Consider the following 24,616-nt stretch of genomic DNA (forward strand, 5'->3'; position numbering starts at 1 on the left):
AGAGAAGTATATTTCTATTTATGGAATGACTGCAAGTTTTATTGATGCCCAAGAAATTCATATATAACAATGCTCTTATAAAAGAGTGATTGATGGGTTAATAGTACCTCTTCATTGAAAATAATTCACTTGTGAGCTGGTCAGCTTAAAGAATCCCTGAATGACTCTAACTCAATTCCATATTAAAAGCAAACCAGGATGAATCAGTGGGCCCTTCAATGAGGAAACATTAAGAAAAGAGAATTAGGATAATGTTTCCTTGTTTCCTAGGGTTTTTCTCAAAGCTTCTTTGACATCCTTGTTTCTTAGAGAGTAGATTAGAGGGTTTAACATGAGTGTCACCAGTATGTAAAATACTGAAGCCACTTTGTGGAGTTCAGGATTGCTGGGAGGTACGAGATACACAAACGAGATAGTCCCATAAAGCACACTCACTACCCCAAGGTGGGAGTTGCAGGTGGAGAAGGTTTTCTTTCTCCCTTCAGTGGAGGCAATCTTCAAGATTGTGGACACAATGTACATGTAAGATACTACAATGACAATTATGGTGGGCGAAATAATGAAGATAGCCAAACTCAGAGATACCATCTTATTGACAAAGAGATTAGAACAGATCTCCATTTGGTAAGAATCACAGTAGAAATGATCAATGACTCACTTTGCACAAAAAGACACTGAGAATGTTACACTGACTTGGAGGGTGGAACTGACCCCATCACAGAAATAGGGACCAGCTGACTATGGAGGTATCTTGACATGTAGACACTATAAAGAAGAGGATTGCAGATGGCACTGAAGTGGTCATAGGCCATGGCTGCCAGGACAAACCCCTCTGTTACCACGAAAACTGCATAAAGAAACAGTTGAGCCACACAATCTGCAAAGAATATGATTTTTTTTCGAGATAAGATGTTGGCCAAGGGAAATCCAAGATGGCCGGCCAGAGGAGGCAGCATTCTGTGTTGCTCTGTGACTTGGGACACAAGTTGTGAGAATACTGCTTCTCTGTGAGTGAAATTCCTGCTCCCATGTGAAAATCATGGCCACCTGCCCCTCCAGGGCTCCAGGCCTCAGCATCAGAGTAGGTATCCCAACTACTCACCCACACAGGACTATCAGGTACCTGAGGGGGCACCATCTACACCCATGCAGAATTTTTGACCATGCACCTGAGCAGAAATCACTGCCGCCATTCCCACGCAGAACATCTAGCAACTTCCCACACGCAGGAACTCTAGCCGCCACTCCTGTGTGGACCCCCATCTACCAATGTGGGGCTCCCCTGGTCACCGCCATCTTGGGACTCTGCAGCAGGCAGATAGTCCTCTACACACAGTAGCCTACCTGTACCCGAGAACTTCACACAGGCTCTGAAGTCAGCTGATAGCCACACACTGCATGAGCTCATCTCTGAACTCATCCTCCAGTGCCATCACTTGGCTCCCCCAACACAACCCAATAGCCCACTGCTGAAAGCAGGCACCTCCATCTTGGGCCACCTTCATCACCATCTTCAGTGGGGGTGGCTTCCAGTTTTGGAACTCCGGCTGGCCAGGTACCCAGTTTCTAACTTCACCCTCTCCCCAGCAACCACTATCCTGGCATGTTGACATCCTGGTTAACTTACCACCCTGAGGGAGGAGATACCAGCTAACAACAGATGACCCACCTATTGGATGAGAAGGGAAGCAGGAAAGACATGGATTTCCAACCAAAACAATCCTGTTTCTTCCTTTAAGATTTTTTTTTACCTTCTCCCTCTCTACTCTGCCGCCCTCACATCTCCCAACATATGTGAAACCAAGTACTTTGCATGAATTGGGATTTTGAGGACTGGGATGTCTCAATAGTATATTACAGCTGTGTGTGTGTGTGTGTGTGTGTGTATCTTTTATCCAACTAATTTTTACTATTTTTTACTTTTTTAAAAAAATTTTGTCAATATATATGTGTTTGTTTTATGTACTCTACTGTGTTTCCACTTACTTGTCTACCCAATATTACTTCCTCTCCCTTCTCCTGCTAATAATCTTCCTCTTTAGATTTCTCTTTCATACTTCCTAAGATATAACAACTCTATATCCTCAGCTCCTAGCTCCTCATCTTATCATTCTTCGCCTCACTCCCAGTTCTTTGTCCATGATCACAAACTGTAAAACCTTTTACAAACCAACTGAGTATATTGTAGATAATAATTGAATTCACCAATTCTCTACATTGTGACCAAACTGTAAACGTCTTAATAGCAAACATTTGTTTTTAGGATGTATACTGTTTATATTGGGATCTGATAACATTGTCCTGCACCTCAGAGGAGAGGTATTGAATCCCTATGGGAGACTATAAGCCTATGGGGTAAAAACAGTAACACCTCAGATCCACAGTGCTATAAGGGAAGACATACAAGCCATATGAAAAGACAAGGGAAGAAAGTTCCCCAAACATATCAAGGTACCACATTATTAGAATCCATGGCCAGCACAGCAGAAGACAGGACAGAGAAAGAGTTTAGGTTGTACATGGTTAAAATGTTCTGTGAATTAAGGGATGACACAAGAGAGCAAATATACGCAGCAAAAGATCATTTCAACAAAGAGCTACATAAACAAACACAGGAAGCAAAAGATTAGTTCAATAGGGAGATAGAGGTTCTAAAAACAAAACAAAACAAACAAACAAAAAAACCAAAAAGAAACCTTTGAAATGAAAGAAACAATAAACCAAATTAGAACCTCAATTGAAAGCATCAATAACAGATTAGACCATTTGGAAGATAGGACCTCAGACAATGAAGACAAAATATATAATCTTTTTTTTTAATAACTCAGTCATCTAATTTAATTCCCATAAAAAGTAGGCTTTACAGATTGTTTTTATGTGTGATAAATCATGCAGGACAGTTGTTCTAAGCCATCATCTAATTCTAAAATTATTGAAATCCAAGCAACTGTCAAATTTAAAGATCACAAAAATTAGGATATCTTTTAAAATGCTTGAAATGTGAATATTTAAAAATATGTGTTAGTGACAAAATATATAATCTTGAAAAGAATGTAGACAACACAGTGTAAATGGTAAGAAACCATGAGCAGAACATTCAAGAAATATGGGATACCATAAAAAGACCAAATTTAGGAGTTACTGGGATAGAGGAGAGAATAGAGTTCCAAACCAAAGGAATGAGCAATTTATTCAATGAAATAATGTCAGAAACTTTTCCAATTATGAAGAATGAATTGGAAAACCAAATTCAAGAGGCTTACAGGATGCCAAATGTACAAAATCACAACAGATCTGCTCCAAGGCACATTACAAGAAAATGCCTAACATACAGAATAAGGAGAGAATTTTAAAAGCCATGAGGGAAAGGAAGCAGATTACATATGGGGGAAATGAATTACTTTATGTTCAGATTTTTCATCCCAGACCCTGAAAACTAGAAGATCCTGGAACAACATATATCAAGCTCTGAAAGAAAATGGATGCCAACAATGAATCTTATATCCATCAAAATTAAGCTTTGATGATGAAATAAAAACCTTCCATGATAAACAAAAGTTAAAAGAATTTACAACTCGAAAGCCTGCACTACATAACATCCTGGGAAAAATATTCCATGAAGAGGAACTGAAAAACAACAATGAAAATCAGCAAAGGGAGGTATTACACTAAAGGACAAAGTTATCAAAGGAGAAACCAAGTCAAGTTAAATACCAAATATATATATTTGGCTGGGAATACAAATCATGTCACAATAATAACCCTGAATGTTAATGGACTAAATTCACTAATCAAAAGACATAGATTGGCAGATTGGATTTTTAAAAAAGACCCAAAAATATGCTGACTCCAAGAGACTCATCTCATAGGAAAAGTCATCCACAGACTGAAGATGAAATGTTGGGAAAAATACCACTCTCATGGACTGTGGAAGCAAGCAGGGTTCTCCATCCTCATTTCAAATAAAGTAGACTTCAAGTCAAAGTTAATCAAAAGGGATAAAGAAGGATATTTCATACTGTTTAAGGGAAGCATTCATCAATAAGACATAACAATTATAAATATATATATGCTTCAAAAAATTGGGCATCTATGTTCATCAAACAAACTCTTCTCAAGTTCAAGAGTCACATAGACCACAATACAATAATTCTGGGTGACTTTAACACACCTCTTTCATCACTAGATAGATCTTCCAAACAAAAGCTGAACAAAGAAACTACAGAACTCAATAATACAATCAATAACTTAGACTTAACTGACATATATAGAATATTTCATCCTTCCACGAGAGAATAAATTTTCTTCTCAGCAGCACATGGATCCTTCTCTAAAATAGACCATATACTATGCCACAAAGCAACTCTTAGAAAATATAAAAAACTAGAGATACTACCCTGCATTCTATCAGATCATAATGGAATGAAATTAGAAATCAATGATAAAATAAAAAATGAAAGCTACTCCAACACCTGGAGACTAAATAATATGCTATAGAATAAACAATGGTTTACAAAAGATATCAAGGAAGAGATTAGAAAATTCTTAGAGGTGAATGAGATCACAGATACAATGTATCAAAATCTCTGGCACAGTATGAAAGCAGTTCTAAGGGGAAAGTTCATTGTATGACGTTCATTCCTTAAAAGAAGAAAAAGTCAACAAATAAATGACTTAACATTACATCTCAAAGCTCTCGAACAAATTTACATCAAAAGCAGTATAAAACGGTATATAACTAAAATCAGAGCTGAAATCAATGAAATTGAAATAAAGAAACAATTGAAAAAATTGACAAAACAAAAAGTTGTTTCTTTGAAAAAATAAATAAAATTGGCAAACAATAGTCATTTAATGAAGAGAAGGAGAGAGAAAACTCAAAATTACTAACATATATGATGAAAAGGAAATATCAAAACAGACACTACAGAAATACAAAAGATAATTAGAAGTTATTTTGAAAACTGTACTACAATAAAATAGAGGATATCAAAGGAATTGACAAATTTCTAGAGTCATATGATTTGCCCAAATTGAATCAGGATGATATATACAATTTGAAAAAATAATTTCAAGCAATGAAACAGAAGATGCCATCAGAAGCCTACCAACAAAGAAAAACTCAGGATCAGATGGATACACAGCTAAGTTCTATAAAACCTTTAAAGAAGAATACCAAAACTCTTCAATTTATTTCAGGAAATAGAAAAACAGGGAGCACTTCCAAACTCATTCTATGAGGCCAATATCACCCTGATTCCCAAACCAGTAGACACATTAAAGAAAAAAAACTTCGGGCCAATATCTCTACTGAATATAGATACAAAAATTATCGATAAAATTCTGGCAAATTGAATACAAAAACATATCAAAAAGGTAATGCACCACGATCAAGTGGGATTCATCCCAAGAATGCAAGATTAGTTCAACATACGGTAATCAATAAATGTAATTCATCACATCAATAGACTTAAAGATAAGAACCATATGATCATATCAATAGATGCAGAAAAAGCACACAACAAAATGCAGCACCATTTCATGTTCAAAACACTAGAAAAACTAGGGATAACAGCAATATATCTCAACATTTTGAAAGCTATCTATGCTAAGCCTCAGGCCAACATCATTCTAAATGGAGACAAATTGAAGGCATTCCTTCTAAAAACTGGAAGAAGACAGGGATGCCCTCTTTCACCACTTCTATTTAACAGTTCTTGACACTCTAGCCAAAGCAATTAGACAAATAAAAGAAATTAAAGTGATATAAATAGGAAAAGAATAACTCAAATTAGCATTATTTGCTGACAATATGATTCTATACCTAGAAGACCCCAAAAAATTCCACCAGAAAACTTCTAGAATTTGGCATAGTAGCAGGATACAAAATCAACACCCATAAATCAAAGTCATTTCTGTATATCAGTGACAAATCCTCTGAAAGGGAAATGAGGAAAACCACCCCATTTATAATAGCCTTAAAAAAATACTTGGGAATCAACCTAACAAAAGAGGTGAAAGACCTCTACAGCAAAAACTACAGAACACTAAAGAAAGAAATTAAAGAAGTTCTTAGAAGATGGAAAGATCTCCCTTGTTCTTGGATAGGCAGAATTGATATTTTCAAAATGACCATACTACCAAAAGCATTATACAGATTTAATGCAATTCCAATCAGAATCCCAATGACATTCCTCATAGAAATAGAAAAAGCAATCATGAAATTCATCTGGAAAAATAAGAGACCCGGAAGAGCTAAAGCAATCCTTAGCAGGAAGAGTGAAGCAGGTAGCATCACTATACCAGACCTTAAACTACACTACAGAGCAATAACAAAAACAGCATGGTATTGGCACCAAAACAGACTGGTAGATCAATGGTACCGAATAGAATACACAGAGACTAACCCACAAAATTACAATTACCTTATATTAGACAAAGGTGCCAAAAACATACATTAGAGAAAATATATCCTCTTCAATAAATGATGCTGGGAATATTGGAAATCCATATGCAACAAAATGAAATTAATCTCCTGTCCCTCACTAGGCACAAATCTCAACTCAAAGTGGATCAAGGACATAGGAATTAAATCAGAGACCTGCGTCTAATAGAAGAAAAAATGGGCCCAAATCTCCATCATATCAGATTAGTGCCTTAATCTACTTCCTTAACCAGACTCCTATAGTGCAAGAATTAAAATCAAGAATTAATAAATGGGATGGGCAAACTAAGAAGCTTCTTCTTAGGGAAAAAAATTGATGAGGTGAATAGAGAACCTAGAGCTTGGGAGAAAATTTTTACCCCTCACACATGAGATAGAGCACTAATCTCTAGGGTATATAAAAAACTCAAAAAGCTATACTCTAAAATAACAAACAACCCAATCAATAAATGGGCCAAGGAACTGAACAGACACTTCTCAGAAGGTGATTTACAATCAATCAACAAATATATGAAAAAATGTTATTGCAGCACAATTTACAATATCTCAACTGTGGAACCAACCTAGATGCCCTTCAGTAAATGACTGGATAAAGAAAATGTGATATATATACCCAATGGAATATTACTCAGCAATAAAAGTGAATAAAATCATGGCATTTAAAGGTAAATGGATGGAGTTGGAGAATATAATGCTAAGTGAAGTTAGTCAATCCCAAAAAACAAATGTCAAATATTTTCTCTGCTATAAGGAGGCTGATTCATAGTAGGGTTGGGAGGGGGAGCATGGGAAAATTAGACAAGATAGGGTAAAAGGGAGAGAGGGAGAGGGAGGGGGTATGGGGGTTAAAAAATGAAGGTGGAAGGAGATGGACATCACTACCCTAAGTATATGTATAAAGAAGACAGGAATGGTGTGAATATACTTTGTATACAAGCAGAGATATGAAAAATTGTGCTCTATATATGTAATATGAACTTTAATGCATTCCACTGTCATATATAACATGTTAGGATGAAAAAATTAAAAAAAAATGTGGTGGCCATGGCTTTGGGTAAAATAACAGTGGAGTAGGAGAGATCAATGACTTTCCTAGACGATTTCTATCTTGCTTATTATACCATAAATATATTACAGATCATGTTACAGATTATGTTATATAATAAACTATATAACAACTCTATTTAAGATTAATGAGCAAGATCAATGACTAAGCAAATCTATTTGGATGTAAATAATAATTGTCATTTTATGGCCTTGTCACCACTGGCCATAACTAGACCACAAGCTGGAGATCCAGATATCAGAAAGTGCTTAACTCACTGAAATACAAGAAGTAATAAAACAATTAATGCCCTTAAAGGAAATGAACATGTAAAACTGCAGTTTTTTTAGTGTATTTCAGTTATCAAAAATTTGGAATAAAATACATAAGACATAATGCTCAAACAAATTTTTATTTACTATTATGTATTGGCTGGCTGTTACGAAAACAGTGTGTAGAAGGCTGGGGATGTAGCTCGGTGGTAGAGTGCTTGCCTAGCATTCTCAAGGCCTTGGGTTTGATCCCTAGTACCATAAAAAATAATAATAAAGCAACAAACAGAGAAAAATCAGAAAACCTCGGCATCATATATCCTCATGTAACTGGAGTCATCAATGAGGAAACTCTGCTGAGGTGGGCGATGCAGTCTTAATTGTTACCTGGTTAAGGATGAATGGCCTTAGCTGGGAGGACTGAGGCAAATTGTCTCTTCTGTTGCTTCTCCTCTTCCATCAGGCAGTACTGTGCATCATCTCCATCACCATAGCAGTGGTTGAAAGGAACTAATGAAAAGAGGAATGAGCAAGTACTTTTCACATTAACATCTCATTAGCCAAAATGACTGATATGAATAAATTAAGAAATGGGGCAGGGCATACTTCCCTGAACTGGAAAACACTATAAAATTTCACTGCAGTGAGAGGAAAAATCAGAAGATAAATAATTGAGAAAGTTTCTTTAAAACATAGGGCTAAATTCAGAAACTGTTTTAGTGAGCTTTTTTGCTGCTGTGACTAAAAGATCTGACCCAAACAATTTTAGTGGAGGAAAAGTTTCTTTGGTGGCTTATGGTTTCAGAGGTCTCAGTCCATAGAGAGCAGGCTCATTCCTCAGGGCTCCAGGTGAGTCAGGACATCATTGTGGAAGAGTGTGGCAGCGGGAAGTGGCTCACATGATGATCAGGAAGCAAGAAGAGAGAGAGACTCCACTTGCCAAAAATAAATATATATCCCAAAACTACACCCTATATGCCCCAAATCCTCCAGCTCCACCCCACCAGCTTATCCCATCAGGTGATTAGGTGACTAATTCACTGATTGGGTTAAGGCTCTTAATATCCCAATCATTTCTTCTCTGAACCTTCTTTCATTGTCTCACAAGTGAGCTTTTGAGGGGTACCTCACATCCAAACCATAACATTGAGCACTTGTTTAGCATTCTTGATGCCCTGAGCTCAATTCTCAGTAAGATAAAGAACTATTTTGATTGTTACTAAGTGACAAAGTATTTTAAGTTTAGTATTAAAATCTTTTTATCCATTCAAAGGAATGACTGTTCTTGGCTGTTGTGTATATCTGTATTCAACACCACATGAAAAATGTAGACTTGTTGAAATGTTTGTATTAATGATTATTCCTTTATACAGTTAATCTTGATAAGTTGAAAATCTTTTTGATTTGCTACTTCTTTTCATTGGTGGGCTTGATAAATGGAGAAAGCTTTCTCCATGGTGTTCAGTTAATGGTAAATATAGAGAATGTCTTGGTTTCTTCTGTTCTAATGTTAAGGTGAGGAGAGAGAAGATGGTGGATTAGAGGAAGGATGCACTTCTCAGCAGGTCCTTAGCAACAAATTTATAAATCAGGAAGACTGCTCCTCAGCAAGGCTGGGTAACTAAGAGAACTCAGTCAAATTTACTTGACTATAAAATACTTGACTATAAAAGGAACTAAAGGTAGAGGAAGTCAGAAAATCGGAATATGATATGAGGAATAATATGTTACAGATGCACTAGCTTCTTGGTAGCTGAGGCCTCTGAGGGGAGGAGGGAGTGCAGGCAGACAGAGAATATTGCACTGTGGGCAGATCAAAATAAAGAAATAAAATTGACTGGAGAGACCTGTGAATTAGAGAGATCAGGAACTTATGTAGGACGTTTTCACCAGTCACCTATTAGGATTCCCAGCGTGAACCTGAACCCGAATGACTTAAATAGGCACAAAGAAAATTGTTCCTGGACCACAAGGCTCCAGATATCCAAGGAGAAAGGTACATTTGCTGCTGGTGCCCCCATAAGAGCTATTGGGAAGACACTGATAGCAGCCACACAGGAGCATCTGTACCTCCAGGGAGGATAACTGGTATTCATGGTGGTGAAGGTGAAACCTGTGGAGGGTTAGCCCCTACTCCCTAAAAGTGGATTTTATTGGAGGCACTTGAGATCCAGACTTCCTGCAGAGACTGGCATCTCCCCAGCAATAGAGGGTGTGAATCAAATCTCAAATACCCACTGACAGAGTTCCAAAGTTCAGCCAAGACTAAACTCTATCTACTGGAACTTCCAATTTAAAACTGTGTACCATCCTTGTTGCAGGAACACACAATTTGTGAGCTCTTTCCTCTATATCCGCCCTCTACTGGGAGAATAGAGGCTGAGATGAATTACTGCAATCAGCTTTACCTCGTAGCCATAATGGCTCACAGCTAAGTGAGAAACACAAAACACTGGATTTAACAACACCCAACCCTTGACCCAAGGATTACAAAGTAAAAAATAATGAAATTTGATTGGGACAGTTCAAGTTCATAGGGTAGAGATCCTGCTGAAGAGAAATGCCTGCATCTCAGCCAAGTAATAGTGATTCTCATCCCACACAAGATGGAGCTCCACCTGAACCTCATTACTTTATCACATAGGATAGAAGATATAAATACCCAAACCAACAACCAACTGCTAAGGATGAACAACCAGAAGGAGTCCTCAGTCACACCCATGGGCATCTACTTATAGATCAAAAACAGAGAAAAGTTCCAAAACAATGGATAACTACAAGCAAAAGTATACAATATAAAAGAGGAAGGGGAGTCCATTTCATTTGATTATAAAAATGTTCAGTGAACTAAAGGAAATTATAAGGAATGAATTAAGAGAGCACATACAGGAAATGAAACACCATTTAAATAAAGAAACAGATATATTGAGAAGAAATCAACCAGAACTTCTGGAAATGAAACACACAATGAATCCAATAAAAATTTACTTAATGCATAACCAACAGATTAGATTGCATAGAAAATAGAACTTTAGGCTTTGAAGACAGGATATAGGAACTTGAATACTAAGTATGAAATAAAGAAAAAAATAAAAACATCATCAGAATATACAAGAACTCTGGGTCAGCATCAAGAGAACAAACCCAAGAGTCACTGGGATAGAAGAGAACATGCAGATACAGACTAAAGGCATCAAGCATCTTTTCAATGAGATAGTAACAAAGTTTCTCCATAACAGAAATGAGATAGACATCAATATACAGGATGCATACAGGACCCAAAACTGACAAAATCAGAACAGAAATTCTTCAAGACACATCATAATCAAATTGACAACCACAGAAAATAAGGAGAGAATATTAAAGGCTGTGAGAGACAAATGTCAGGTTATATTTAGAGGTAAACTAATAAGGTTCACTTATGACTTTACAACTTAGACCCTAAAATCAAGAAGAGCCTGGAGTTGAGATATCACATGTTCTAAAAGAAAATAAATGCCAGCCAAGATTGCTATTTTAGCAAAACTCTCATTCAAAACTGATAGAAATATAAGCTTTTCTTGAAAAAGATGATCAAGATCAAGTCAGTATTACAAAGAATACTCAAAGATATACTGTAAACAGAGGAACTTAAAAACAAATCCAATTCCCCGAATAGATGAAGATCATTAGAAGAGTAACCAACTAAATGAAAATCAAGACTATCAAATATAGCAAACAAATCAAAATGGCAGGAAAACACAAACACATATCCATACTATGAATGAGTATAAAGTCTCAACTCCCCAATTAAATGATGAGCAAAATAGATCAAAAACCAAGGCCCAACTATATGCTGTTTGGAAGAGACTCATCTCATAGGCACCTAGAGGTGGAAGGTAAAAGGAGGAAAAATATTCTAAACAAACAAAGTCTTAAAACAAGCAGAAGCAGCTATTCTCATGTCTGAAAAAGCAGATTTAAAGAAAAAATAGCCAGAAGATAAAAAGGATTATTCTCTTTACATACTGGTAAAGAGAATAATCCAAGAAGATGATATTTTGATAGTAAATATATATACCCCAAATGTAAGCATATGTAATTATAGAAAAAAGTACTTCTTGATATGAGACCCCAGATATATCTCAATATAATAATATGGAGTGATTATAACATACCTATATCACCAATAGATAGGTCTTCTAAACATAAAATCCATGAAGATTTTGCTGACTTAAATAATATTATAAATCAAATGGACCTAATAAACACCAACAGAACATTTCACTCCACTACAGCTGAATTTACCTTTTTTAAAAAAAACAACCCATGGAACCTTTTCCAAAATAGACTATATTCTAAGTCACAGTGTATGTCTTAGCAAATACAAAAGTGTCAATATAATTCTGTGCACCCTATCAGATCATAATGGAATAACATTAGAAATCAACACCAAGAAAAGTAACTGAAACCACATAAACACATGGAGATTGAACTGTACTCTTTTAAATGAAAAATGAATTAGAGAAGAAACCAAGAAATTCTGGGAAACAAATGAGGACAAACAAAATATATCAAAATCTTTGGAACAGTATGAAAGCATTACTAGAGGAAAATTTATAGCATTGAGTACCCATATTAAAAGAATAGAGGAATTCCAAATAAATAAGCTGGTGCTCCTTCTCCATGTCTTACAGAAAAAAAGAACAAAATAATTTCAAAATCAGCAGAAGGTGGGATCTAATTAAGATCAGAGCCCAAATCCATGAAATTGAGAATAAAGAAAACCACACAGGACCAATGCAACAAAGGATTGGTTCTTTGAAAGACAAATAAGATTGATCAACCCTTAGACAAACTCACCAAAGTAAGAGAAAGAAGGCTCAAATAGACAAAATTAGAGATGCAAAAGGAGATATCACCATAGACACTTCTAAACTCCAGAGGATCATTAGAAACTATTTGAAAATTTATACTCAAGCTGTAAAATCTAGAAAATAATGAAAAAGTTTTAGATTTTTTATGACCTGCCCACGTTTAACCAGAAAATACAGAAAACCTAAACAGACCAGTATTCTCTCTCATGTCCTTAGTGGGTGAGGAAAATTGGTCCCCTCCAGAGTGATGGGCTGGCTGAGAAATAAACGTTAAGAAAATAGTACTATGAAGTAATCACAGGACACAGAAAAGTATGTTTCAGAGTGGGGGCAGCAACATGCCAAGCTGTCCAGACAGGTGGAGCTTCTAAAGAAAGGAGCCCACACTGGTTTATTTATATTAACACATCACAGGAAATTGATAGAAAGTTTTTCGCCAAAAACAGGATAGACGTGGGGGCAGGTAGGCTGCCTGGTTCCTAATAGGTCACATCTCTGATGCTGCTTTGTATTTCTTTTGGACAGAACTGGGAGGCAGTTCATGTGCATTGGGCCATCTTGACAGTGGGATTGCTGCTCTAAGTTCCCAAATACCAGACCTTCCCACTCACTGTCTTCAAAGATGAAAAGGTCCATGCACATGTCATGGGTGGCTTCCTGTACAATATCAAATATTAAAATTGAAATAGCAATTAAAAACCTTCTAACAAAGAAACTCCCAGGATGAGATGGATTCTCAGGTTAATTCTACCAGACCTTCAAAAAAGAACTAACACCAGTCTTTCTGAAATCATTCCATGAAATTGAAATGGAGGAAACACTTCCAAATACAATCTATGAAACCAGTATAATCCTGATATCTAAACCAGGCAAAGATGCATCAAGAAAAGATACAGGCAAACATCCCTGATGAACATATATGCAAAAATCCTTAATAAAATATTAGCAAACTGCATTAAACACATCAAGATGTATTATACCATTATTAGGGGGGTTTTATCCCAGAGTTGCATGTAAGTCAATAAATGTAATTGACCATTTAAATAGAATTAAGAATAAGAATCATATGGTTATCTCAATAAATGCAGAGAATGAAATACAAGCACTATTCATTTAAATATTTTAAGGACACCAGGGATAGAAGGACATTTCTCAACATTATAAAGGCTATATATGACCAAGTCAAAGCCAACATCATACTGAAAAGAGAAAAAACTGAAAGCATTTCCTTTAAAATCAGGAACAAGAAAAAGATGTCTGCTTTCACCACTTCTATTCAATACAGTTCTCAAAACTCTAACCAGAGCAATTAGGTAAGAGAAGGAAATTAAAGAGATACAAATAGGAAAAGAAGAAATCAAATTATCTCTGTTTACTGATTATATGATCCTAAATCTTGAAGACCCCAAAACTCCAGGAGAAGACATATAAAGCTGATAAATGAATTCAGCAAAGTAGCAGGATACACAATCAACACTCATAAATCAATAGCTATTCTGTACCCCAACAGTGAATCTGCTGAGAAAGAACTCAGGAAAACCATTCCTTTCACAATAACCTCAAACAAACAAAAAAGCCCCCAAACTTGAAAACCAATCTAACCATGGAGGAGAAAGATCTCTACACTGAAAATTATAGTACACTGAAGAGAGAAATTGAAGATCTTATAAGACGGAAAGACTTTCCATATGCTTGGATGGGCAGAATTATTATTGCAAAAATGTCCATGACCTAAAGAAGTATATAGATTCAATGCAATTCCCATCAAAATAAAATTCAGTTCTTCACAAAACTAGATACTATACTTGATCTAAGCCAGAATGCCAAACAGGGATCTTCATATAACTAGAAAAAATAGTCCTAAAAGTCATTTGGAAGAATAAGAGACCAGAATAACCAACACAACCCTGAACAAGAAAAGCAATGCAGGAGGCATCATGACACCTGATCTCATTTATTCTCAGAGCTATAGTAATAAAACAGCATGGTACTGGAATCTAAATAGGCACGAAGACCAATGGAATAGAAGATACCGAATGTAATTCCCAAACCTACAGACATTGGATACTTGTCAAAAATATGTTGAAGAAAATATAGCCTTTTGAACACATGGTGCCTGGATAGCTAGATATTCATATGTAAAATAATATGAAAAATCTCTCTCTCTTCTTACACAAACATCAAGTCAAAATGGATCAAATACTTAGCAATTAGATCAGAAACTTTGCAACTGATAAAATAAAACAGAGTCTACGCTCCATCATATAGCTGTTAGCACTGACTTCCTTAATAAGACCCTTAAAACTAAAACAAAACAAAACCAAAAACCAAAAACCAAAAAACCAAAACAAAATCAAGAATCAACAAGTGGGATGGCATTAAATTTAAATGCTTCTGCACATAAAAGTGAACACAGAAGAGGGTCTAAAGAACGGAAAAAAATCTTTGCCAGCTACTCCTTCAACAGGGGATTAATATCTAGGATATATAAAGAACTCATAAAACTTAACACGAATAAGTAAGTAACCCAATCAATAAATGGGCAAAAGAACCAAACAAACATTTTCAAAAGAAGAAACATGAATGGCCAACAAATACATGACAAATATTCCAGCATCTCTAGCAATGAGGGAAGTGCAAATTAAAACAACACTAAGATTTTTTTTCTTATTCCAGTCAGAATGGCAATTATCAAGAACACAAATAATAGTAATGCTGGCAGGATGTAGGGAGAAAGGTATATTCTTACATTATTGATATAAAATTAGTACAACCACTCTACAAAGCAGTATGGACATTCCTCAAAATACTAGGAATGGGGGACGGGGTGGGCAGCATGTGCATGGGGTGCCACCATGGCAAAAACTTGTAACTCTTGTTTTTCGATCACAGTACCTTGCCCATTATTTCTCCCCCTTACTATTCTGTGTGGTGTTTGCCTCTCCCTAGTCCCAATTCCACCACCCCAGGAAGGTGGGCAGAAGGCCTGCAGCTCTCTCAGAAAGTTTATTAGATAAATCTTGGGACAGTTTGGAAGAAGTGGCCAAGAGGTAAGATAGAGGGCTATTCCTTGGTTTGCCCTCCCCCACAATAAAGCTCTGGTACTCTTCATTTTGTGCCACTTGGCTCCTGTTATGTAGTTTTGGGGAGCTTAGTTTTAAAAGACTGATTAAAAAACAGCAAAAAAAAAAAAAAAAAGCAATTTTGAAGCGGTTCTCCAGATAGAATTTGTTCTGTATTATTTGTATTAAATATGAGCTTGAGAACGAATCTTCTTACATTTGTTTTTTTTTGTTTTTTTTTTAAACCAAAGGGTCACAATGAATGCAGCGCCATTGTGTGTTTGTGTTTGTCTTTTCCTGTGTGAAACAACTTTTATGGTGGTGTTACTTTTTATTGTTTAAATGAATATACATTGTTCAACGGTGTTGTTCTTTAGTGTTGTGGTATTCCTTTTTTTTGAAACTGTATAAAGTTTTTTCCCCTCATCATCTGCATCTATTATATAAAAACTCATTTGTATAAGGTTTTTAAATTTATATGTAAAAATGTATAAATTTTTTTGTTTCTCTTTTTGATTTATTTTGTCTGTATGAAACCCGGATGTCGTCAAATGGACATTCATAGTTGCATTAAGGATCAGTAACATCAACAAAAGTAGCTTTAAAAGCCTTTATGTAAAACAAGAGTTGAACATTACTGAGGAAATCTTAGCAAAGCTTTCTGAGCAACAGTGGGAACTGCCTGTTTCCCTTTTGAATTCCTATTCAAAAGACCAGACCCCTAGGGGCATGGACCCACTGTGCAAAACTTGATGTGCCAAAATTACCAGTGACTTTAGCGTTTTTTTCTGTTTTTAATGCTGTACTTTTTGTTCATCATGTTTTGCTGTAATGTTATGTAGGTAGGTTTGTATGTAACTTTACTGTCACCTATAAAAAATGTGTTTGGTAGCAGATTTTCCAAAGCATTTTAAATGAAGAGTCATAAAGACTTAAGGGCCAAAATTCTGTATATTGGATTATTCTTAAATGAAAAACCAGCTGCCACTTTTATGTATGTACACAACATACAAGTAGGCAGTGAATTTAAAAACAAGCAAATAAACAAAAAACCCCAAACACTAGTTGTGATGAAGTTGCAAAATGCCGTATAAAGCTGAAAACTATTTAATCAGTGCCATTGTAGATGATATGAAGAATTATAAAACATTTCAATTTTTCCTGGTTTATTAAAATGCTAACTATAGAATTTTTTTTGTGTGAATCCTTTCAATGTTTCCTAACAGTTGTGAAAATCACCGTTCCATTTTATACTCTAATTCCAAGTTCATTTTTAAAGGCTTGGAAGCCATTTTTGTACTGAATAAATGTTCATGCTCTACAGTATCTGTAGCATGCCATTTTGGATTAATAAAAGAAACAGTATGTACAGATTAAAAAAAATAAAACAAACAAAAAACTAGGAATGGAACCACATATGACCTAGCTATTCTACCACTTGGAATTTATCCAAAAGGTATATTTATAGCACCAGGATTCACAATAGCCAAATTATGGAATCACCCCAGATGCTTGCCAATAGATGAATGGGTGAATAAAACGTGATATATATGCACAGTGGAGTTTTATTCAGCCATAAAGAAGAATGAAATTTTGGCATTTGCTGGTAAGCCAGACTCAGAGAATCAAGGGTCAAATGTTTTCTCTCATATGTGGAAGCTAGAGCAAAATAAAGGAAAGAAGGTTGGTGGAGTGTGTGGAGGGATTAGATATTACAATGATATAGAGAACATCAGTGGAATAGAAGAAGGAGATCAAAAGAGAGGGATGAGGAATGGAAAAGGGGAGGAAATATGGAATGAATTTAACAAAATCACATTATGGGAATGTATGTATATGCCTCATGGAATTTTACCTTTATGTATATGTAGAAGGTACCAGTAAAAATGAATAAATAAAGGAATGAAGGAAGATCAGTAGAGAAAGGAGAATGCAGCAGGCAAATGGGGTGGGAATGTGGGGGAGAGGGGATTGAAATCAGATTTGACAAATGTATGATTTTGTCAAAATGAACCCAACTACTATGTATAATTATAAAAAGCTCAAATAAAAAATTAAAAAAATAATGTTAAGGCGAAAATCTTTGTAAATAGTATCTGAAAAAATCTTAGTGGGTGCTACTTGGGGAAGACACCTAAAGAGTTTCATTATTCTGAACTTTTGGCTTGGATTTGGGAAAAGAGTTGATGAAATGGGCACAATATGAGCACAAGCCATTACAAATAATAACAACCTAAGTACAGAGTGAAAATAAACATGGACATAAATAACAATATTTGGGAATTTCAGCTTATTCAAAAGTGGACATAATTAAAAACTTGCTTTAAAAGCCAAAGCAAATCTAAGTGACAAGAGCAATGCTGGAGGTAACAGAAGACCCAACTTCAAATTATACTAAAGAACTACAGTTGAAATGTTAAGGCGAGATGGCAATAAATCACCCTGTCCATCTTAAAGCAGGATACAGAACCTTTATTCACAGGTTGGTGGTCTGGATTCACCAGCTGGCGGGCCAAGGGTAGGTTGCAAGTCTATACCCTACAACCACCTCCCAGGGTTGAGTACACATTTTATAATCCCTAATGATATTAAAGCATAAATGGCTCTTGCTATGATTCAAAACCATAAACAAACATCAGGAGATCTAATATCATAAGCAGAAAAGGGAGTGAGCCAAAATGTCCCTAGTTGAGTACAAGTTAAAGAATGATAACTAACTTCTAGACAATCAATCTCTGAAAGGGTACATTGTTAAAAAAATTCGAACCAAAGAGAGGACACTTTTCCATTGTATAAGAGTTGCCATTTTGTGTTGCCACACATGCTATGCTAAGCAACTGTTGATGGGTACAGAGGTGGGTGTTCCCAGGTGAGAAGCATTTCTTACATGACGTGGAGTCTCAGGGCAAAATGGATTCTGTTTGGTCATTGCCCATGTAGCCTGGCTCATAAGAGACAAACCTGTCCAAAACACTGAATAAAATGTAGACCTTTAAACAAATGGTGGTGGGAAAATTGTATTCATAGGTAGAAGAATGAAACTAGATCTTTACCTCTGACTCTGCATAAAAGTCAACTCAATTCCCTTCCAAAGGATTTGTCACTGATATACAGAAATGCCTTTGATTTATGGGTGTTGATTTTCTATCCTGCTATGTTGCTGAATTCATTTACTAGTTCTAGAAGTTTTCTGGTGGAACTTTTTGGGTCTTCTAGGTGTAGAATCATATCATCACCAAATAGTGCTAATTTAACTTTTTCTTTTCCTATATGTATTCCTTTGATTTCTTTTGTCTAATTTCTCTGACTAGTGTTTCAAGAGCTACGTTAAATAGAAGTGGTGAAAGAGGGCATCCCTATCTTGTTCCAATTTTTAGAGAGAATGCCTTCAATTTTTCTCCATTTAGAATGCTGTTAGCCTGAGGCTTAGAGTAGATAGCCTTTAAAATGTTGAGATATGTTCTTGTTTTTCCTACTTCTTCTAGGGTTTTGAACATGAAGGGGTGCTGTATTTTGTAAACTGCTTTTTCTGCATCTGTTGAGGTGATCATATGATTCTTATCTTTGAGTCTACTGATGTGATGAATTACATTTATTGATTTCCTTATGTTGAACCAAACTTGCATCCCTGGGATGAACCCCATTTGATTGTGGTGCACTATCTTTTTGATATATATTTTTTTATTTGATTTGCCAGAATTTTATTGAGAATTTTTGCACCTATGTTCATTAGAGATATTGTTCTGAAGTTTTTTTTTTCTTTGATATGTCTTTGCCTGGTTTTTGAATCATGGTGATATTGGCCTCATAGAATCAGTTTGGAAGTGCTGCCTCTTTTTCTATTTCCTGAAATAAATTGAAGAGTATTGGTATTAGTTCTTCTTTAAAGGTCTTGTAAAACTTGGCTGTGTATCCATCTGGTCCTGGGCTTTTCTTGGTTGGTAGCCTTCTGATGGCATCTTTGATTTCGTCGCGTGACACTGGTCTGTTTAAATTGTGTATATCATCCTGATGAGGAAAACTTCCCCCTTTACAATAGCCTCAAAAAAATACTTGGGAATCAACTGAAATAGGTGAAAGATCCATACAATGAAAACTACTGAACCCTAAAGAAGGAAATCAAAGTACAGGTATGAAGACACAAATTGGTTTTAATATACTGTGTGTTCAACCAGAGATATGAAAAATTGTACTCTATATGTGTAATAAGAATTGTAATGGAGTCTGCTGTCATGTATAAATTAAAAAAATTAAATTAACAAAAAAATAGAAACTATGAGACTAAATACAAAAGGAAGGTACACAAACATAACACACTCTTTGGCATTTTTTTCCCCTGCAGGTTGTAAATTTACAATCTCAAAACTTCTGTGTGTGCATCTGGAATTGAAAAAATGAGTAAAAGTGTGGTAGATGTTGGAGGTCACCAGGTTTCTTACTGTTGGAATGAGGAATTATGGATTAGTAAAGGAAAAGTCTAGAGTGAATCATGATATGGGAATAGGAGCTGGAGACATGAGTGTGAATTTGTCGTAAGGTCAATATAGATAAAGATGGATGAATGGTGAAATAGTATTAGACACATATGTATGCATGGCTTAGCATGTGTATTTTCTAGTTGTTTGTTGAGATATCCTAGAAGCAATGCCACCCAGTAGCAACAAGCACATCTAGCATTCCAACAGTGGTTTCTAATAACATTCCTAATCAAAGAGAAATAAAGAAAACAAACAAACAAATATAAACAGGAAAAACTGCAAAACTGGCAGTTTTTTATGACCAGGCAGGGAGCATCCGAGAAAAGTCTTAAGGGTCTTGCATGTTAAAGCATAATGAAACTTTTAGCAAACACAACAGATGAGACATTTTAAAGGGATACAGGAATTAATTTGATAGAGCTTCCAATGGTCAAAGCTGCAAAACATAAAGCAATAACTTAAAGAATACAATTTGGGATTATATTTCAAGTCAAAAAATAAGTATGTGCAAGTCTATAATAAATAATGGTTGACTAAATAAATAAATGGGCAAGAAGAGACACATTTTGTCAAGTTCTCCAAATCTAAGGAAAGACCTTCCAGTCTCAAAGAGGTAGAACATCTGCCTACTTGAGTATAGGATCCCACAGTGAATTGCTTATAATATAGCATCGCCTATACTATTGCTTATAATATAATATTCTAGTATGGAAGGTGAGGGAATAACTTGATAATGGAAAAACCTTAAAAACACTCTTTCAGCCAGATGATCAAGCTAATATCATTGATAAGCCTTGTTGGTAATATATACTTACTGGTTTAGTATGATGAGTCAGTTCATCTCTCTGGCTTTCAAAACCCATACCTACACTTTATCTATGAGCAAAACATCATACAAAAACGAATGGAAGTTGGGCATGTTGGCACACACAGGTAATCCCAGTATCTTGGGAGGCTGAGGCAGGATGACTGACAGTTCAAAGTCAGTCTCAGCAATTTACTGAGGCCCTAAGCAACTCAGAGAGACCCCATCTCTAAATAAAATATATATATTTTTAAAAAGGGTTGGGGATGTGGCTTAGTGGTTAAGTGCTCCTGGGTTCAATCCTTGGTACTAAAAACAAACAAACAACAACAATAACAAATAAATGGAAAGACAGTGTATAAAATACCTGACAAGTGTTCCTCATTGTTTTTAAGATGATCAAAACAAAAAACAAAAGGAAATCTGAGAAGCTGTCAATATTTTTCAATTGGGGCTTTAAAGGTATAAATAAAAGTGGAATTCATTATGGTACATTCACTATGTACATAGTATTATTTGATCAATAATATTCTACAGTTTTTCCCTTATCTCATCCCTCATCCCTCTCCCTCAATTTATTTCCTCTACTCCACTGATCTCTCTTTTGTTTTCCTGAGAAACCTCTCCCCTCCTTATGTTGCTCTAGTTTTCACATATGAGAGAAAACATTTGACCTTTGATTTACCGGTTCTGCCTTAGTTCTCTAGGCATCTTGTTCTTCAGTCTCATCCATTTACCAACCAGTGCCATAATTTCATTCTTTTTTACGACTGAGTGAATTGTTATTGTGTGTATATATATATATATATATATATATATATATATATATATATATATANATATATATATATATATATATATATATATATATATATATATATATATATATATATAGTAAAAGATAGTGATCTAAGTTTATTCTTCTGCCTCTGTGAGATCTATCTATCTATCTATCTATCTATCTATCTATCTATCTATCTATCTATATCTTCTATTCTAGTACAAAAGTTATATATATAAATTTTCTTCCATTCATTTATCCATTTGATGGGCACCTGGGCTTGTTCTACAACTTGGGTATTGTGAACTGATCTGCTACAAACATTAATGTGGCTGTTTCACTACAGTATGCTGATTTTGTTCTTCCAGATAAATACCAAGGAGGGTGATAGCCAGGTCAAATGTGGTTCCATTCCTAGTCATTTGAGGTATCTCCATACTACTTTCCAATGTGATTATACTAATTTCCAGTTCCACCAACAATGTATGAGTGTACCTTTGCCCCCCCCCACATTCTCACCAGCAATTATTATTTATTGTCTTCATGATTATTGCCATTTTAACTGAAGTGAGATGAAGTCTTAATGTAGTTTTGTCTTGCATTTCTCTGATTGTTAGGAATATTGAACGTTTTTTTCAACTATTGACATTTGGATTTTTTCTTTTCAGAAATGTCTGTTTAGTTATTTAGCACATTTTATTGATTTTTTTGGAGGGGGTGAGTTTTTGAGTTCTTTAAATATTCTGGATACTACAAATTTACTAACTCCCTGTCAGAGGAGCAGCTGGCAAAGATTTTACATGATTCTGTAGGCTTTCTCTGTATGTTCTTGATCATTTTCTTTGCTGTGCAGAAGACTTTTATTTGCTGCCATCTCACTTATTGATTCCTGGTTTTATTTCTTGAGCTCTAGGGTTATTGGTAAGAAAGTTGGTGCCTGTGCCAAAATATTGGAATGCAGACCCGACTTTTCTTCTAGCAGTTGCAATATGTCTGGTTTAACTTCTAGATCTTTGATCCACTGTGAGCTGACTTTTGTGCAGGGTAAAAGATAGGGATCTAATTTTATTCTTCTGCCTCTGGATATCAATTTTTCCAGCACCATTTTTTAAGAAGAATATCTTTCTCCAACATATGTTTTTGCCACCTTTGTCAAAATGACTATTTCTGTGTGGGGTTTTCTCTGTGTCTTCTATTCTAGTACACTGTTCTTTATGTCTGTTTTGATGTCAATACTGTGCTTTAAAAAAAAACTATGGCTTTGTAGTATGATTTGAGGTTGGGTAATGTGATACCTACCGCCTTGTTCTTACTGCTGAGAATTGCTTTGGCTATTCTGGGTCCTTTGTATTTCCATGTGAATTTTATAACTATTTTTTTTTTCTGGGAAGAATGCCATTGGTATTTTGATAGGAATTTCAGCAAATCTGCAATTACTTTTGGTTATAGGGTCATTTTGATAATTTTAATTCTGCTTATCTAAGAACGTGGAAGGGCTTTCCATCTTCTAAGCTTTTCAAGTTTTTTCATCTGGGTTCTACAGTTTTCATTGCAGAAGTCTTTAACCATCGTGGTTTGGCTTATACCCTTGTATTATATTTGATAGATTTTTTAAGGTTATTGTGAACAGGACTGTTTTCCTGATTTATTTTTCATCAGATTAAATTTCGGAGTATAGGAAATCTATTGATTTTTGTATAATGACCTTGTATCCTGCTACTTTGTTAAACTTGCTTATCATCTCTATGTCTTCTGGTAGAGTTTTTGGATATTCTCCCTATAGGATCATGTCATCAGTGAACATAGGTAATTTGACTACCTCTTTTTCTAGTTTTAACCCTTTAATTTTCTTCTTTAGTCTGATTGCTCTGGCTCAAGTTTTCAATTGCAATATTGAATAGTAATGGTGAGAGTAGACATCTTTGCCTTGTTCCTGATTATTGAGGAAATGCTTTCAGGAATTTTTCTGTTTAGTATGATGTTGGATTTTGGTTTTTCACATAGAGCCTTCCATAAAACTATATTGTATAGGAGTGGTGATTGAAAGTCATTGTCTTGTTCCTGATTTTAGTGGAAATGCTTTCCATTTTTTCCCTTCAGTAAAATGTTGGCTTTAAGATTGTGGTAAGTAGGCTTTATAATGTTCTGGTAAATGTCTACTATACCAACTTCTTTCAATGTTTTTATCACAAATAGATGCTGGATTCTGTCAAAAGATTTTTTATGTACCTATTGACATCATCATGTGATTCTTATCCTTAAATGTATTTACATGGTAATTTACATTTATTGATTTGCACATGTTGAAACAAGTGTGCATCCCTGAAATGAAACCCATTTTTTTAATGTGTTTTCTAAGAAATTTTTAAATTTTTTCTAGTTAGTTATATATGATAGTAGAATGCATTTTGACACATTATACATAAATGGAGTATACTTCTCATTTTCTGGTTGTATGTGATGTAGGATTACACCAGTCATGTAATCATCTATACACATAGGGTAATAATGTCCAATTCATTCTACTATCATTTCTACATCCACACCCAGTCCCCTTCATTTCACTTTCCTTTGTCTGACCCAAAGTACTTCTATTCTTCCCTAGGCTTTCCCTTATTGTGAATTAGCATTCAAATATCAGAGAAAACATTCAGCCTTTGTTTTTTTGATTTGGCTTATTTCACTTAGCATAATATGCTCTAATTCCATCCATTTACTGGCAAATAGCATAATTTTATTCTTCTTTAAGGCTGAGAAAGATTCCATTATATATNATTCAACCCATTTATTGATTCTTGATTGGATCTAGGTATATTCCCTCCCTTATCTTATTGAATAATTTGAGGTCTTCTTTAAACATGGATAGAACTCA

At 35.2% G+C, this 24,616-nt stretch overlaps 1 pseudogene; it reads right to left on the reverse strand.

Annotated features, from left to right (window-relative positions):
* Positions 1-243: 243 nt before the first annotated feature.
* On the reverse strand, positions 244-10,181 carry LOC107148764 (annotated as a pseudogene).
* Positions 10,182-24,616: the final 14,435 nt, after the last annotated feature.

The sequence above is a fragment of the Marmota marmota genome, unplaced genomic scaffold, assembly GCF_001458135.2.
Source record: "Marmota marmota marmota unplaced genomic scaffold, marMar, whole genome shotgun sequence".
Taxonomy (NCBI): domain Eukaryota; kingdom Metazoa; phylum Chordata; class Mammalia; order Rodentia; family Sciuridae; genus Marmota; species Marmota marmota.